The following is a 14152-nucleotide window of genomic DNA, read 5'->3' on the forward strand; positions in this document are numbered from 1 at the left end:
TGAGGTTGCCTGTAAAGTTTCGTGTTACAGAAGTCAACGTACGCCAAACTCCTTCACCCGACATCCCAGAGGTCTGAAATCGTAATATGTTGTCCGGATAGCACATTTGAGGTCGCCTGTAAAGTTTCGTGCCACAAAAGTCAACGTTGGCCAAACTCCTTCCCCCTACAACTCATAGGTCTGAAATCGAAATATGTTGTCCAAATGGCACTTCTGGTGTTGTTTGTAAAGTTTCGTGTTACAGAAGTCAACGTAGACCAAACTCCTTCCCCCTACAACTCAGAGGTCTGAAATTGAAATATGTTGTCCGGATAGCACATTTGAGGTGGCCTGTAAAGTTTCGTGCCACAGAAGTCAACGTAGGCCAAACTCCTTCCCCCGACAACCCAGAGGTCTGAAATTGAAATATGTTGTCCAGATAGCACCTCTAGGGTTGCCTGTAAAGTTTCGTACCACAAATGTCAACGTAGGCCAAACTCCTTCCCCCGACAACGCAGAGGTCTGAAATTGAAATATGTTGTCCGGATAGCACATTTGAGGTTGCCTGTAAAGTTTCGTGCCACAGAAGTCAACGTAGGCCAAACTCCTTCCCCCGACAACCCAGAGGTCTGATATCAAAACATGTTGTCCAAATGGCACTTCTGGTGTTGTTTGTAAAGTTTCGTGTTACAGAATTCAACGTAGGCCAAACTCCTTCCCCCTACAACTCAGAGGTCTGAAATTGAAATATGTTGTCCGGATAGCACATTTGAGGTTGCCTGTAAAGTTTCGTGTTACAGAAGTCAACGTACGCCAAACTCCTTCACCCGACATCCCAGAGGTCTGAAATCGTAATATGTTGTCCGGATAGCACATTTGAGGTTGCCTGTAAAGTTTCGTGCCACAAAAGTCAACGTAGGCCAAACTCCTTCCCCCTACAACTCAGAGGTCTGAAATCGAAATATGTTGTCCAGATAGCACCTCTAGGGTTACCTGTAAAGTTTCGTGCCACAAATGTCAACGTAAGCCAAACTCCTTCCCCCGACAACGCAGAGGTCTGAAATTGAAATATGTTGTCCGGATAGCACATTTGAGGTTGCATATAAAGTTTCGTGCCACAGAAGTCAACGTAGGCTAAGCTCCTTCCCCCGACAACCCAGAGGTCTGAAATTGAAATATGTTGTCCGGATAGCACATTTGAGGTTGCCTTTAAAGTTTCGTGCCACAGAAGTCAACGTAGGCCAAACTCCTTCCCCCGACATCCCAGAGGTATGAAATTGAAATACGTTGTCCAAATTGCACTTTTGGTGTTGCTTGTAAAGTGTCGTGCCACAGAAGTCAATGTAGGCCAAACTCCTTCCTCCGACAACCCAGAGGTCTGAAATTTAAAATATGTTGTCCAAATGGCACCTCTGGTGTTGCTTGTAAAGTTTCGTGTTACTGAAGTCAACGTAGGCCAAACTCCTTCCCCCGACATCCCAGAGGTATGAAATTGAAATACGTTGTCCAAATTGCAGCTTTGGTGTTGCTTGTAAAGTGTCGTGCCACAGAAGTAAACGTAGGCCAAACTCCTTCCTCCGACAACCCAGAGGTCTGAAATTGAAATATGTTGTCCACATGGCACCTCTGGTGTTGCTTGTAAAGCTTCGTGTTACTGAAGTCAACGTAGGCCAAACTCCTTCCCCCGACATCCCAGAGGTATGAAATTGAAATATGTTGTCCAAATGGCACCTCGGGTGTTGCTTGTAAAGTTTCGTGTTACTGAAGTCAACGTAGGCCAAACTCCTTCCTCCGACAAGCCAGAGGTCTGAAATTGAAATATGTTGTCCAAATCGCACCTCTGGTGTTGTTTGTAAAGTTTCGTGTTACAGAAGTCAACGTAGGCCAAACTCCTTCCCCCTACAACCCAGAGGTCTGAAATTGAAATATGTTGTCCGGATAGCACATTTGATGTTGCCTTTAAAGTTTCGTGCCACAGAAGTCAACGTAGGCCAAACTCCTTCCCCCGACATCCCAGAGGTATGAAATTGAAATACGTTGTCCAAATTGCACCTTTGGTGTTGCTTGTAAAGTGTCGTGTTACTGAAGTCAACGTAGGCCAAACTCCTTCCTCCGACAAGCCAGAGGTCTGAAATTGAAATATGTTGTCCAAATGGCACCTCTGGTGTTGCTTGTAAAGTTTCGTGTTACTGAAGTCAACGTAGGCCAAACTCCTTCCTCCGACAAGCCAGAGGTCTGAAATTGAAATATGTTGTCCAAATCGCACCTCTGGTGTTGTTTGTAAAGTTTCGTGTTACAGAAGTCCACGTAGGCCAAAATCCTTCACCCGACATCCCAGAGGTCTGAAATCGTAATATGTTGTCCGGATAGCACATTTGAGGTCGCCTGTAAAGTTTCGTGCCACAATAGTCAACGTAGGCCAAACTCCTTCCCCCAACATCCCAGAGGTCTGAAATCGTAATATGTTGTCCGGATAGCACATTTGAGGTCGCCTGTAAAGTTTCGTGCCACAAAAGTCAACGTTGGCCAAACTCCTTCCCCCTACAACTCAGAGGTCTGAAATCGAAATATGTTGTCCAGATAGCACCTCTAGGGTTGCCTGTAAAGTTTCGTGCCACAAATGTCAACGTAGGCCAAACTCCTTCCCCCGACAACCCAGAGGTCTGATATCGAAATATGTTGTCCAAATGGCACTTCTGGTGTTGTTTGTAAAGTTTCGTGTTACAGAAGTCAACGTAGGCCAAACTCCTTCCCCCTACAACCCAGAGGTCTGAAATTGAAATATGTTGTCCGGATAGCACATTTGAGGTCGCCTGTAAAGTTTCGTGCCACAGAAGTCAACGTAGGCCAAACTCCTTTCCCCGACCACCCAGAGGTCTGAAATTGAAATATGTTGTCCGGATAGCACATTTGAGGTCGCCTGTAAAGTTTCGTGCCACAGAAGTCAACGTAGGCCAAACTCCTTCCCCCGACAACCCAGAGGTCTGAAATTGAAATATGTTGTCCGGATAGCACATTTGAGGTCGCCTGTAAAGTTTCGTGCCACAGAAGTCAACGTAGGCCAAACTCCTTCCCCCTACAACGCAGAGGTCTGAAATCGAAATATGTTGTCCAGATAGCACCTCTAGGGTTGCCTGTAAAGTTTCGTGCCACAAATGTCAACGTAGGCCAAACTCCTTCCCCTGACAACCCATCGGTCTCAAATCGAAATATGTTGTCCAAATGGCACCTCTGGGGGTACCAGTAAAGTTTCGTGCCACAGAAGTCAACGTAGGCCAAACTCCTTCCCCCGACAACCCAGAGGTCTGAAATTGAAATATGTTGTCCGGATAACACATTTGAGGTTGCCTTTAAAGTTTCGTGCCACAGAAGTCAACGTAGGCCAAACTCCTTCCCCCGACAACCCAGAGGTCTGAAATTGAAATATGTTGTCCGGATAGCACCTCTAGGGTTGCCCTTAAAGTTTCGTGCCACAGAAGTCAACGTAGGCCAAACTCATTCCCCCGACAACTCAGAGGTCTGAAATCGAAATATGTTGTCCGGATAGCACCTCTAGGGTTGCCTGTAAAGTTTCGTGCCACAAATGTCAACGTAGGCCAAACTCCTTCCCCCTACAACTCAGAGGTCTGAAATCGAAATATGTTGTCCAGATAGCACCTCTAGGGTTGCCTGTAAAGTTTCGTGCCACAAATGTCAACGTAGGCCAAACTCCTTCCCCCTACAACTCAGAGGTCTGAAATCGAAATATGTTGTCCAGATAGCACCTCGAGGGTTGCCTTTAAAGTTTCGTGCCACAGAAGTCAACGTAGGCCAAACTCCTTCCCCCGACAACCCAGAGGTCTGAACTTGAAATATGTTGTCCATATAGCACCTCTAGGGTTGCCTGTAAAGTTTCGTGTTACAGAAGTCAACGTAGGCCAAACTCCTTCCCCCTACAACCCAGAGGTCTGAAATTGAAATATGTTGTCCGGATAGCACATTTGAGGTTGCCTTTAAAGTTTCGTGCCACAGAAGTCAACGTAGGCCAAACTCCTTCCCCCGACATCCCAGAGGTATGAAATTGAAATACGTTGTCCAAATTGCACCTTTGGTGTTGCTTGTAAAGTGTCGTGTTACTGAAGTCAACGTAGGCCAAACTCCTTCCTCCGACAAGCCAGAGGTCTGAAATTGAAATATGTTGTCCAAATGGCACCTCTGGTGTTGCTTGTAAAGTTTCGTGTTACTGAAGTCAACGTAGGCCAAACTCCTTCCTCCGACAAGCCAGAGGTCTGAAATTGAAATATGTTGTCCAAATCGCACCTCTGGTGTTGTTTGTAAAGTTTCGTGTTACAGAAGTCCACGTAGGCCAAAATCCTTCACCCGACATCCCAGAGGTCTGAAATCGTAATATGTTGTCCGGATAGCACATTTGAGGTCGCCTGTAAAGTTTCGTGCCACAATAGTCAACGTAGGCCAAACTCCTTCCCCCAACATCCCAGAGGTCTGAAATCGTAATATGTTGTCCGGATAGCACATTTGAGGTCGCCTGTAAAGTTTCGTGCCACAAAAGTCAACGTTGGCCAAACTCCTTCCCCCTACAACTCAGAGGTCTGAAATCGAAATATGTTGTCCAGATAGCACCTCTAGGGTTGCCTGTAAAGTTTCGTGCCACAAATGTCAACGTAGGCCAAACTCCTTCCCCCGACAACCCAGAGGTCTGATATCGAAATATGTTGTCCAAATGGCACTTCTGGTGTTGTTTGTAAAGTTTCGTGTTACAGAAGTCAACGTAGGCCAAACTCCTTCCCCCTACAACCCAGAGGTCTGAAATTGAAATATGTTGTCCGGATAGCACATTTGAGGTCGCCTGTAAAGTTTCGTGCCACAGAAGTCAACGTAGGCCAAACTCCTTTCCCCGACCACCCAGAGGTCTGAAATTGAAATATGTTGTCCGGATAGCACATTTGAGGTCGCCTGTAAAGTTTCGTGCCACAGAAGTCAACGTAGGCCAAACTCCTTCCCCCGACAACCCAGAGGTCTGAAATTGAAATATGTTGTCCGGATAGCACATTTGAGGTCGCCTGTAAAGTTTCGTGCCACAGAAGTCAACGTAGGCCAAACTCCTTCCCCCTACAACGCAGAGGTCTGAAATCGAAATATGTTGTCCAGATAGCACCTCTAGGGTTGCCTGTAAAGTTTCGTGCCACAAATGTCAACGTAGGCCAAACTCCTTCCCCTGACAACCCATCGGTCTCAAATCGAAATATGTTGTCCAAATGGCACCTCTGGGGGTACCAGTAAAGTTTCGTGCCACAGAAGTCAACGTAGGCCAAACTCCTTCCCCCGACAACCCAGAGGTCTGAAATTGAAATATGTTGTCCGGATAACACATTTGAGGTTGCCTTTAAAGTTTCGTGCCACAGAAGTCAACGTAGGCCAAACTCCTTCCCCCGACAACCCAGAGGTCTGAAATTGAAATATGTTGTCCGGATAGCACCTCTAGGGTTGCCCTTAAAGTTTCGTGCCACAGAAGTCAACGTAGCCCAAACTCATTCCCCCGACAACTCAGAGGTCTGAAATCGAAATATGTTGTCCAGATAGCACCTCTAGGGTTGCCTGTAAAGTTTCGTGCCACAAATGTCAACGTAGGCCAAACTCCTTCCCCCTACAACTCAGAGGTCTGAAATCGAAATATGTTGTCCAGATAGCACCTCGAGGGTTGCCTTTAAAGTTTCGTGCCACAGAAGTCAACGTAGGCCAAACTCCTTCCCCCGACAACCCAGAGGTCTGAACTTGAAATATGTTGTCCATATAGCACCTCTAGGGTTGCCTGTAAAGTTTCGTGTTACAGAAGTCAACGTAGGCCAAACTCCTTCCCCCTACAACCCAGAGGTCTGAAATTGAAATATGTTGTCCGGATAGCACATTTGAGGTTGCCTTTAAAGTTTCGTGCCACAGAAGTCAACGTAGGCCAAACTCCTTCCCCCGACATCCCAGAGGTATGAAATTGAAATACGTTGTCCAAATTGCACCTTTGGTGTTGCTTGTAAAGTGTCGTGTTACTGAAGTCAACGTAGGCCAAACTCCTTCCTCCGACAAGCCAGAGGTCTGAAATTGAAATATGTTGTCCAAATGGCACCTCTGGTGTTGCTTGTAAAGTTTCGTGTTACTGAAGTCAACGTAGGCCAAACTCCTTCCTCCGACAAGCCAGAGGTCTGAAATTGAAATATGTTGTCCAAATCGCACCTCTGGTGTTGTTTGTAAAGTTTCGTGTTACAGAAGTCCACGTAGGCCAAAATCCTTCACCCGACATCCCAGAGGTCTGAAATCGTAATATGTTGTCCGGATAGCACATTTGAGGTCGCCTGTAAAGTTTCGTGCCACAATAGTCAACGAAGGCCAAACTCCTTCCCCCAACATCCCAGAGGTCTGAAATCGTAATATGTTGTCCGGATAGCACATTTGAGGTCGCCTGTAAAGTTTCGTGCCACAAAAGTCAACGTTGGCCAAACTCCTTCCCCCTACAACTCAGAGGTCTGAAATCGAAATATGTTGTCCAGATAGCACCTCTAGGGTTGCCTGTAAAGTTTCGTGCCACAAATGTCAACGTAGGCCAAACTCCTTCCCCCGACAACCCAGAGGTCTGATATCGAAATATGTTGTCCAAATGGCACTTCTGGTGTTGTTTGTAAAGTTTCGTGTTACAGAAGTCAACGTAGGCCAAACTCCTTCCCCCTACAACCCAGAGGTCTGAAATTGAAATATGTTGTCCGGATAGCACATTTGAGGTCGCCTGTAAAGTTTCGTGCCACAGAAGTCAACGTAGGCCAAACTCCTTTCCCCGACCACCCAGAGGTCTGAAATTGAAATATGTTGTCCGGATAGCACATTTGAGGTCGCCTGTAAAGTTTCGTGCCACAGAAGTCAACGTAGGCCAAACTCCTTCCCCCGACAACCCAGAGGTCTGAAATTGAAATATGTTGTCCGGATAGCACATTTGAGGTCGCCTGTAAAGTTTCGTGCCACAGAAGTCAACGTAGGCCAAACTCCTTCCCCCTACAACGCAGAGGTCTGAAATCGAAATATGTTGTCCAGATAGCACCTCTAGGGTTGCCTGTAAAGTTTCGTGCCACAAATGTCAACGTAGGCCAAACTCCTTCCCCTGACAACCCATCGGTCTCAAATCGAAATATGTTGTCCAAATGGCACCTCTGGGGGTACCAGTAAAGTTTCGTGCCACAGAAGTCAACGTAGGCCAAACTCCTTCCCCCGACAACCCAGAGGTCTGAAATTGAAATATGTTGTCCGGATAACACATTTGAGGTTGCCTTTAAAGTTTCGTGCCACAGAAGTCAACGTAGGCCAAACTCCTTCCCCCGACAACCCAGAGGTCTGAAATTGAAATATGTTGTCCGGATAGCACCTCTAGGGTTGCCCTTAAAGTTTCGTGCCACAGAAGTCAACGTAGCCCAAACTCATTCCCCCGACAACTCAGAGGTCTGAAATCGAAATATGTTGTCCGGATAGCACCTCTAGGGTTGCCTGTAAAGTTTCGTGCCACAAATGTCAACGTAGGCCAAACTCCTTCCCCCTACAACTCAGAGGTCTGAAATCGAAATATGTTGTCCAGATAGCACCTCTAGGGTTGCCTGTAAAGTTTCGTGCTACAAATGTCAACGTAGGCCAAACTCCTTCCCCCTACAACTCAGAGGTCTGAAATCGAAATATGTTGTCCAGATAGCACCTCGAGGGTTGCCTTTAAAGTTTCGTGCCACAGAAGTCAACGTAGGCCAAACTCCTTCCCCCGACAACCCAGAGGTCTGAACTTGAAATATGTTGTCCATATAGCACCTCTAGGGTTGCCTGTAAAGTTTCGTGTTACAGAAGTCAACGTAGGCCAAACTCCTTCACCCGACATCCCAGAGGTCTGAAATCGTAATATGTTGTCCGGATAGCACATTTGAGGTCACCTTTAAAGTTTCGTGCCACAAAAGTCAACGTAGGCCAAACTCCTTCCCCCTACAACTCAGAGGTCTGAAATCGAAATATGTTGTCCAGATAGCACCTCTAGGGTTACCTGTAAAGTTTCATTCCACAAATGTCAACGTAAGCCAAACTCCTTCCCCCGACAACGCAGAGGTCTGAAATTGAAATATGTTGTCCGGATAGCACATTTGAGGTTGCATATAAAGTTTCGTGCCACAGAAGTCAACGTAGGCTAAGCTCCTTCCCCCGACAACCCAGAGGTCTGAAATTGAAATATGTTGTCCGGATAGCACATTTGAGGTTGCCTTTAAAGTTTCGTGCCACAGAAGTCAACGTAGGCCAAGCTCCTTCCCCCGACAACCCAGAGGTCTGAAATTGAAATATGTTGTCCGGATAGCACATTTGAGGTTGCCTTTAAAGTTTCGTGCCACAGAAGTCAACGTAGGCCAAACTCCTTCCCCCGACATCCCAGAGGTATGAAATTGAAATACGTTGTCCAAATTGCACCTTTGGTGTTGCTTGTAAAGTGTCGTGCCACAGAAGTCAACGTAGGCCAAACTCCTTCCTCCGACAACCCAGAGGTCTGAAATTTAAAATATGTTGTCCAAATGGCACCTCTGGTGTTGCTTGTAAAGTTTCGTGTTACTGAAGTCAACGTAGGCCAAACTCCTTCCCCCGACATCCCAGAGGTATGAAATTGAAATACGTTGTCCAAATTGCAGCTTTGGTGTTGCTTGTAAAGTGTCGTGCCACAGAAGTAAACGTAGGCCAAACTCCTTCCTCCGACAACCCAGAGGTCTGAAATTGAAATATGTTGTCCAAATGGCACCTCGGGTGTTGCTTGTAAAGTTTCGTGTTACTGAAGTCAACGTAGGCCAAACTCCTTCCTCCGACAAGCCAGAGGTCTGAAATTGAAATATGTTGTCCAAATCGCACCTCTGGTGTTGCTTGTAAAGTTTCGTGTTACTGAAGTCAACGTAGGCCAAACTCCTTCCCCCTACAACCCAGAGGTCTGAAATTGAAATATGTTGTCCAAATGGCACCTCGGGTGTTGCTTGTAAAGTTTCGTGTTACTGAAGTCAACGTAGGCCAAACTCCTTCCTCCGACAACCCAGAGGTCTGAAATTGAAATATGTTGTCCACATGGCACCTCTGGTGTTGCTTGTAAAGCTTCGTGTTACTGAAGTCAACGTAGGCCAAACTCCTTCCCCCGACATCCCAGAGGTATGAAATTGAAATATGTTGTCCAAATGGCACCTCGGGTGTTGCTTGTAAAGTTTCGTGTTACTGAAGTCAACGTAGGCCAAACTCCTTCCCCCGACATCCCAGAGGTATGAAATTGAAATACGTTGTCCAAATTGCACCTTTGGTGTTGCTTGTAAAGTGTCGTGTTACTGAAGTCAACGTAGGCCAAACTCCTTCCCCTGACAACCCATCGGTCTCAAATCGAAATATGTTGTCCGGATAGCACCTCTAGGGTTGCCCTTAAAGTTTCGTGTTACTGAAGTCAACGTAGGCCAAACTCCTTCCTCCGACAAGCCAGAGGTCTGAAATTGAAATATGTTGTCCAAATCGCACCTCTGGTGTTGTTTGTAAAGTTTCGTGTTACAGAAGTCCACGTAGGCCAAAATCCTTCACCCGACATCCCAGAGGTCTGAAATCGTAATATGTTGTCCGGATAGCACATTTGAGGTCGCCTGTAAAGTTTCGTGCCACAATAGTCAACGTAGGCCAAACTCCTTCCCCCAACATCCCAGAGGTCTGAAATCGTAATATGTTGTCCGGATAGCACATTTGAGGTCGCCTGTAAAGTTTCGTGCCACAAAAGTCAACGTTGGCCAAACTCCTTCCCCCTACAACTCAGAGGTCTGAAATCGAAATATGTTGTCCAGATAGCACCTCTAGGGTTGCCTGTAAAGTTTCGTGCCACAAATGTCAACGTAGGCCAAACTCCTTCCCCCGACAACCCAGAGGTCTGATATCGAAATATGTTGTCCAAATGGCACTTCTGGTGTTGTTTGTAAAGTTTCGTGTTACAGAAGTCAACGTAGGCCAAACTCCTTCCCCATACAACCCAGAGGTCTGAAATTGAAATATGTTGTCCAGATAGCACCTCCAGGGTTGCCTGTAAAGTTTCGTGCCACAAATGTCAACGTAGGCCAAACTCCTTCCCCCGACAATGCAGAGGTCTGAAATTGAAATATGTTGTCCGGATAGCACATTTGAGGTTGCATGTAAAGTTTCGTGCCACAGAAGTCAACGTAGGCCAAACTCCTTTCCCCGACCACCCAGAGGTCTGAAATTGAAATATGTTGTCCGGATAGCACATTTGAGGTCGCCTGTAAAGTTTCGTGCCACAGAAGTCAACGTAGGCCAAACTCCTTCCCCCGACAACCCAGAGGTCTGAAATTGAAATATGTTGTCCGGATAGCACATTTGAGGTCGCCTGTAAAGTTTCGTGCCACAGAAGTCAACGTAGGCCAAACTCCTTCCCCCTACAACGCAGAGGTCTGAAATCGAAATATGTTGTCCAGATAGCACCTCTAGGGTTGCCTGTAAAGTTTCGTGCCACAAATGTCAACGTAGGCCAAACTCCTTCCCCTGACAACCCATCGGTCTCAAATCGAAATATGTTGTCCAAATGGCACCTCTGGGGGTACCAGTAAAGTTTCGTGCCACAGAAGTCAACGTAGGCCAAACTCCTTCCCCCTACAACCCAGAGGTCTGAAATCGAAATATGATGTCCAGATAGCACCTCTAGGGTTGCCTGTAAAGTTTTGTGCCACAAATGTCAACGTAGGCCAAACTCCTTCCCCCTACAACTCAGAGGTCTGAAATCGAAATATGTTGTCCAAATGGCACCTCTGGGGGTACCAGTAAAGTTTCGTGCCACAGAAGTCAACGTAGGCCAAACTCCTTCCCCCGACAACCCAGAGGTCTGAAATTGAAATATGTTGTCCGGATAACACATTTGAGGTTGCCTTTAAAGTTTCGTGCCACAGAAGTCAACGTAGGCCAAACTCCTTCCCCCGACAACCCAGAGGTCTGAAATTGAAATATGTTGTCCGGATAGCACCTCTAGGGTTGCCCTTAAAGTTTCGTGCCACAGAAGTCAACGTAGGCCAAACTCATTCCCCCGACAACTCAGAGGTCTGAAATCGAAATATGTTGTCCGGATAGCACCTCTAGGGTTGCCTGTAAAGTTTCGTGCCACAAATGTCAACGTAGGCCAAACTCCTTCCCCCTACAACTCAGAGGTCTGAAATTGAAATATGTTGTCCGGATAGCACATTTGAGGTTGCCTTTAAAGTTTCGTGCCACAGAAGTCAACGTAGGCCAAGCTCCTTCCCCCGACAACCCAGAGGTCTGAAATTGAAATATGTTGTCCGGATAGCACATTTGAGGTTGCCTTTAAAGTTTCGTGCCACAGAAGTCAACGTAGGCCAAACTCCTTCCCCCGACATCCCAGAGGTATGAAATTGAAATACGTTGTCCAAATTGCACCTTTGGTGTTGCTTGTAAAGTGTCGTGCCACAGAAGTCAACGTAGGCCAAACTCCTTCCTCCGACAACCCAGAGGTCTGAAATTTAAAATATGTTGTCCAAATGGCACCTCTGGTGTTGCTTGTAAAGTTTCGTGTTACTGAAGTCAACGTAGGCCAAACTCCTTCCCCCGACATCCCAGAGGTATGAAATTGAAATACGTTGTCCAAATTGCAGCTTTGGTGTTGCTTGTAAAGTGTCGTGCCACAGAAGTAAACGTAGGCCAAACTCCTTCCTCCGACAACCCAGAGGTCTGAAATTGAAATATGTTGTCCACATGGCACCTCTGGTGTTGCTTGTAAAGCTTCGTGTTACTGAAGTCAACGTAGGCCAAACTCCTTCCCCCGACATCCCAGAGGTATGAAATTGAAATATGTTGTCCAAATGGCACCTCGGGTGTTGCTTGTAAAGTTTCGTGTTACTGAAGTCAACGTAGGCCAAACTCCTTCCTCCGACAAGCCAGAGGTCTGAAATTGAAATATGTTGTCCAAATCGCACCTCTGGTGTTGTTTGTAAAGTTTCGTGTTACAGAAGTCCACGTAGGCCAAAATCCTTCACCCGACATCCCAGAGGTCTGAAATCGTAATATGTTGTCCGGATAGCACATTTGAGGTCGCCTGTAAAGTTTCGTGCCACAATAGTCAACGTAGGCCAAACTCCTTCCCCCAACATCCCAGAGGTCTGAAATCGTAATATGTTGTCCGGATAGCACATTTGAGGTCGCCTGTAAAGTTTCGTGCCACAAAAGTCAACGTTGGCCAAACTCCTTCCCCCTACAACTCAGAGGTCTGAAATCGAAATATGTTGTCCAGATAGCACCTCTAGGGTTGCCTGTAAAGTTTCGTGCCACAAATGTCAACGTAGGCCAAACTCCTTCCCCCGACAACCCAGAGGTCTGATATCGAAATATGTTGTCCAAATGGCACTTCTGGTGTTGTTTGTAAAGTTTCGTGTTACAGAAGTCAACGTAGGCCAAACTCCTTCCCCCTACAACCCAGAGGTCTGAAATTGAAATATGTTGTCCAGATAGCACCTCCAGGGTTGCCTGTAAAGTTTCGTGCCACAAATGTCAACGTAGGCCAAACTCCTTCCCCCGACAATGCAGAGGTCTGAAATTGAAATATGTTGTCCGGATAGCACATTTGAGGTTGCATGTAAAGTTTCGTGCCACAGAAGTCAACGTAGGCCAAACTCCTTTCCCCGACCACCCAGAGGTCTGAAATTGAAATATGTTGTCCGGATAGCACATTTGAGGTCGCCTGTAAAGTTTCGTGCCACAGAAGTCAACGTAGGCCAAACTCCTTCCCCCGACAACCCAGAGGTCTGAAATTGAAATATGTTGTCCGGATAGCACATTTGAGGTCGCCTGTAAAGTTTCGTGCCACAGAAGTCAACGTAGGCCAAACTCCTTCCCCCTACAACCCAGAGGTCTGAAATTGAAATATGTTGTCCAGATAGCACCTCTAGGGTTGCCTGTAAAGTTTCGTGCCACAAATGTCAACGTAGGCCAAACTCCTTCCCCTGACAACCCATCGGTCTCAAATCGAAATATGTTGTCCAAATGGCACCTCTGGGGGTACCAGTAAAGTTTCGTGCCACAGAAGTCAACGTAGGCCAAACTCCTTCCCCCTACAACTCAGAGGTCTGAAATCGAAATATGTTGTCCAAATGGCACCTCTGGGGGTACCAGTAAAGTTTCGTGCCACAGAAGTCAACGTAGGCCAAACTCCTTCTCCTTACAACCCATCGGTCTGAAATCGAAATATGTTGTCCAAATGGCACCTCTGGGGGTACCAGTAAAATTTCCTGCCACAAAAGTTAACATAGGCAAGGCCTTAGGTAAGTAGACAATTTTGGTAAAAAAAGTGATTTTTTGTTTTGTTTTTCAATGAAAATGAGCACAATTAACCATGCACATGCACGTTACCACTCGTTTGAGTCATATTCTCATATAAAAAAAGAGTTTGAAGAATGGTCCAAAATCACACAAAAAGGTAAGGCTTAGGTAATTTGATGATTTGGTGAAAAATTAAAAGTGATGTTACACCCCTACTATTTTTATATTTCATTTTAAATCTATTTTATAATTCTATAAAAGTGTATTTTATAAATCTCCCTTTCAAATAATATTTTTAGTATAAAGTGCATTTTATAATTCTCCCTTTCAAATAAATTTTTAGTTTTAAGTGTATTTTATAATTCTCCCTTTCAATAAATATTTTTAGTTTTAAGTGTATTTTATAATTCTTCCTTTCAATAAATATTTTTAGTTTTAAGTGTATTTTATAATTCTCCCTTTCAAATAATATTTTTAGTTTTATGTCTATTACGGGTCGGGCTCAGGCAGAAGGTTCACAAGCTCATTAGATAATGTAAATCGAGCCCCATTTAAAGCCCACATTTCTTTAGTAAGTAGAGCATTAAAACGGATCTTTTTAAAACAATTTCCGGCTGTTTAAATGAGTGAAATCTGTTTAGAATAATGTTAATTAACATTAGCACACTGAAGAAGCATGTACCTATTATTTAATAAAAATGTTTATTAAGAACAACTACAGAGTTGTTCTTATAGAGCTGCGTGATTATAACATTCTAACTTGTGAAAATAAAAAAAACTGTTTGATATGTTTATTTGCTATATTGTGATTCTATATTAAATAAAATAT

The sequence above is a fragment of the Astyanax mexicanus genome, chromosome 4, assembly GCF_023375975.1.
Source record: "Astyanax mexicanus isolate ESR-SI-001 chromosome 4, AstMex3_surface, whole genome shotgun sequence".
Taxonomy (NCBI): Eukaryota; Metazoa; Chordata; class Actinopteri; order Characiformes; family Acestrorhamphidae; genus Astyanax; species Astyanax mexicanus.